The sequence below is a fragment of the Mustela nigripes genome, chromosome 15 (assembly GCF_022355385.1).
Source record: "Mustela nigripes isolate SB6536 chromosome 15, MUSNIG.SB6536, whole genome shotgun sequence".
Lineage (NCBI taxonomy): Eukaryota > Metazoa > Chordata > Mammalia > Carnivora > Mustelidae > Mustela > Mustela nigripes.
The window spans coordinates 61,496,865-61,501,985 of record NC_081571.1 but is presented as its reverse complement, the minus strand read 5'-3'; positions in this window follow the sequence as shown (position 1 = coordinate 61,501,985).

Here is a 5,121-nt window from a genome sequence, read left to right as displayed (position 1 = left end):
AGCTTTACTCAGATTTAACCTTGCTTTAGCTTCTGCCTTAGCCTTACCAGCAATTCTGGCTTTTTTTTTTTTTCCTTTCTCTCTCTCCAAGGGCATTCTGACGAATGCCCTTTTCTTACCTCTTTTCTTTACCTCTTTACTTTTATCCCCCTTCTTCCACTAAGCTTTATTTTATCACAGACATGAAGAAGAAATATAGATTCTGTGGTTTGCAAATATGGCTCAGGCCATTTTCGTTTACATTTGATGATGTGTCCTTTAAATAATTACTTTACAATATGATGACTTTTTCTTCGGTTTTCAAATGTCAGGTGGAAGGAAAAAAATGTCCTCACATATTTCAAGTGTGTTGTCTGCTTCAGAGTAATAAGCTACCTATCTTCCTGTCAGAATGGGTATGGTAGAAGTGGGTGTGGTAGATAAACTGTACAATGAGAAATAGGTAAATACAGATATCCCTGTTACTACCATCTTTCAGTTCTTCTTACCATCAGAGATTGGGATCCCAGCCTGGTAGGTGCATGAGCAGCAGGGGTTGAAGTGGATGACATTATCAGGAGTTGAAGTATGAAAGCACTTAGAAAATTCTTGTGCCTTCATTAGCTCTGGGAAACACAGGACTTTTCTTGGGATTTGCCAGTGATTTTGAATAGTTAAAATATGTTTTAACTTCTGTATTAAACACTCTATATCCATTATATCATGTATCCTATTCTTCATTATTTTAATACTATTATTTTCTGCATTCTATAATTGATAAACATGCAGGTGAGTTGTTCCACACTCTAAAGTCTGTAAAGAGACAAACATTTGAAACTAGAGTCCAAAGGTATAAAACTTTACATTTAAGGTCACGAATGTGTGAGAGAAACTTCAGGTGTTCTTTTAGATTTTTCTGTTTTTTTTCATTATTATAAAGAAAATGGATTCAAAATCTTTCCAAGAATAAATGCTGTGGTTTGGTACGAGAGTCTCTCATTAACTATATTTCAATAAACTAAATATACTGAAGAAGGCACTAGAAGTTTAGAACCCCCTATATATGTTACAATTTAAAACATGAAAAGGAGTTAAGAATGGAAGTCACTTTTGTATTCTAAGTCTTTGCATATAAATTTATAAAAACAAAATTTTAAGGTGTAATAAAAAATACCTATAGGAATTTGGCTGGCTCAGTCACTTAAGCATTTGCCTTAGGCTCAGGTTGTGATCCCAACACACCCAGATCCAGCCATGCATCTTGCTCAGCTGAGAGCCTGCTGCTCCCTCTTCCTAAGCCCCTCCCTACGGCTCTTGCATTCTACTTCTCTCACTTGCTCTCTCTCTCTCTTTTCAGTAAACACATAAAACCTTAGAGGGAAGAAAAAAAACATAAATCAAATAAAGATTTATAAGGAAATCACAAAGTAAGTCTGGCATAGAACACAGTATCTTACTGATAATGTGTTTTATCTTATAACACAATGGTATGAGTTGAACAGTGCTCTATCATTAAGGTAATTTCACATGGCACTCCTTCCTGATGCTTTTGAAATTATGGTTGTATAGAAAACCATTTTCCCCAAAGTCAGAATTTTCCTTATGAGGACAATATAAAAAAATTGAAATTCACGTTTTATGATAGGATGCCATATTGCATGATTAATTCTTCAAAGTTCAGATAGACCTTTTATACCATTATGTTTTAACATTATCTTAATGCATACGTCATCACAAAAATGAAGCTGCAGACCGGTCCTATGGGTGGCTCTGTACATTGTTTAATTTCAATGAGAGATCTTTAGCTTTGCTCTTGTGAACATAATTACCAGAAAATTCACTTTCCCAATAGTATCCAACCAAGATACTGTAATCATTATCCTTTCTTTTAAGAAATGTCAGTAACATGGCGAGGCAGGCATCCATCACCACTCTGTTGGATCTTTATGTGGATAAAACTTGCTTTTAAGCTGCAGATGTCCCTTTAATCTTATAATGATTCAGAATTGTCCAACTGTACTCTGTTTTAGACTTTTCACTAGAAGAGAAATCCACCCTGAGTTTTTTATTTTATTAACCTATTTGGCTAGATAGATCAAAGCTTTAAAAATAATAAGGCCAGGATTTCTATTACTTTATATATAATAACATGATTCTCCTACAGCTCTTGTGATTTCAGTACCTACAGAGATTAGAACACCGTATTTTACAGTTGCCAGTGTACAAGTGAAAAACATAGTGTGATCTGCATTATGATATTTGAAAAGTAAGTTCCTAAAAACAAATGAAAATGTTTCTATAAATCTAACTTTTATAAATTCTGTAAATAAATTATAGCTAAAATAAAATTACATCTAAAAAGACTGTATTTTAAAATAAAACTCAAGCTTTTTAGTGGCTACTTTTTTTTTTTTTTTTCTATTACTGATTTTCTTTCCCTGCCAACACCCCAGAATCTCACAACTGAGTCACTTTTCAGGGCCTTTTACTTCATTATTTTTGTCTCCTTTTTCTGTTCCTTTTATTAAAGCAGCAGAGGTCTATTTGGAGCCCCCTGCTTGGCACTGCTGCAGGGATTTAAACTTTAACAAGTTCAAAGAAAACAAGAATTATAAGGAGAAGCCTTGGATTTATATAGATTCTTTTGAAGAGCTCAAAGCATGAGAAACCTTTCCCTTGGTCAGGGTTAAGGTTACAAAGTGTAGAACATGTAATCTCTGTATTCTTTTCAGTCTCTCATGCTTCTATACAATTCCCAGAACACCTTATTGAAAGTGGTAGATACCGTTATCAGTCAAGGTCCCAAAAGGAAAGATTTTTCCCTCAGATTTTTCAAGAGTCTTTAGTAAAGGACATGTTTACAGGAGTAAGCACAGTGTTATAGGAATAACAAGGCGTGCTGAGGTACTCAGATACTAATATGTCATTACTGACCTTGAATCAGAAAAAAAAAAAAAAAAAACAGAGGAGAAAAAGATGCCCCTGAAGCTCAGTGAGAGAGAGAGAATCAGAAAGAGAGGCAAGGGATGCTATAGCGGTAAGTGGATATAGCCACAGTCAGAGCCCATAACAAGGAGGACAGCTAAGAGCTATCCCTCTTCCTTCCCTCTGATCCCTCAGGTGGCCTGCCATCAACCCAAATAACTAGAAGCCAGCCCTTTGGGAGCAACAGTAATGTAGTCTGTAGAGGTTAGCCCCCTGGGGCACAACACATGGTAAAGAATGAATATGGAAAGGTACAAAAGGAAAAGGTACAGTGTGCCTTTGCCATTTAGCTTTTTATTTTTTTTCCTTGGTTCCAAATTAAGAAAATCATATTCTATAAAGGGTAGATACAATTCTAATAAGTTATTCAATCACCATGGGAGGATGCCAATTAAATCACGAAGCCACTACAAAAACATAAATTGTAACATTTGTTAGCTCCAGAGCTCTTCAGATAGTCAAGAGAGAACTGCCGGGAGAGGAGGAGGGATTTGTGGAATAATAATCAGTGTAAGGTATACTATAGAATGTCTTCCTCGCTAGTAGATGTAAGGGGATGCACAACAAATGGAACAAAACAACACAGGTATAAAGAAACTGGCAAACTCTTATTTCATGTAATTATACTTACACTGTTCCTTCTTTCCTTTTATTGAAATTGGATTTTATCTACACTATCCAGAGGTGACTGAAGTGATTGAGTAGATTGCATAGGAACTCATTTGCAGTGCTATAGCTCCTCTAACTTATTAACCCACCATGGGCCAGTATTTAATTTAGACTTCAATTAATCAATGAAGTCAATCATTTGATCCCATAACTAATGTTAACACATTAAATTATAAATGCCCAATTTAATAGATTCAACCCTATCCAAGTTTATATTGTCCAACTTTGTATCATCCCTTTAGAATCCTTTTCCACTGCAATTCTCCAATGTCAGCTGATACAAGTTAGAAGGATCTAGTAAATCCTTTAGTACTCATATATCTCCTTTGGGAACCAAACGTAAAATTGTTCCTCTGGATCATCTTGGAGCTTAACTTGTGTTAAAATGCCGGGACATAGTGATGAGTAGGGAAAGTGTGTTTTCTAATGGTTAACTCTAATAGTTTTATCTTTTGCTAATAATAAAGCATAATAATGATTATGTGAGTGAATTGTAGAAGAAATAGCGCACTTGGCCACTGAAGCAAAATTCTAAGTTCAAAGTAAAATTCTAAGTTAATTCAAAGTTAAAATTCTACCACTGACATATAATTGTTACATATTAGAAACTGGAATCTTTGTTTAGGGGCCACTTACCATGAAGGAAAGATTAAAAAAAAAAAAACGATGTAATAATTTTTCAAAAAGTTGTAATTCAGCAAAAAAGTAAAAGCAGCCTCTTTACATAGTTTTCTTTATAATAGAATCTAGGTCAAACCTTGTTTAATAAAATTTTATTGAGGGGTATGGTCCCAGGGACATAAGAGTAAGGGAAAATGGGGAAGTCCTGCAGCAAACTTGTCCACAGATTTTTGAACAAATGTAGCTGACTGATTGCTTGGCCAGACTGGATTATCTCCCAAAAGATCATTCAAAACAAATGCACTTGGAATAAGAAGAGAAGTAAACAGTAAATCTACTGGAAATTCCAATTTCATTTCACTGTTAAAATCCACCCTTCTTACTTTCAGGGATGCTGGGAAAATATTTCCAGGACTTTGTCATTATAAAGTCAGAGGAATTGGCTACTGTAATTAGTTGCTAAAATAATATTTTATTGTTTGCTTGTTTCTTTTAATGCTTGAGTAAACATATAAAAAGAAAGTGTCAAGTGAATTCTCTTGACTGTAGACATAATTCTCCCAGAACCTCAAGGCAGAAAAAGCAACTTTTATCTCTTTGATAATCAGAATTAATTATATCAGGTAGCAGAATAAACCCAAAGTGACCAAATAGTAGTTTAAGCCTCCAGTTCAGTAGAACCCTTATTGTGTCCTTTGGCAGAGGCACTGACCATCTGGAGATTAAGGTCTTTTAATCAGAAAAGACTAAATTTTAGGGATAGAAAGCATACATTATATAGGTGCCTCATGTAAGTGATAGTACAAGGAGTTACTTCTAGGTTCCTCCATTGCTTTTAGCTAATATATTCTTGCTACTGATATAGTA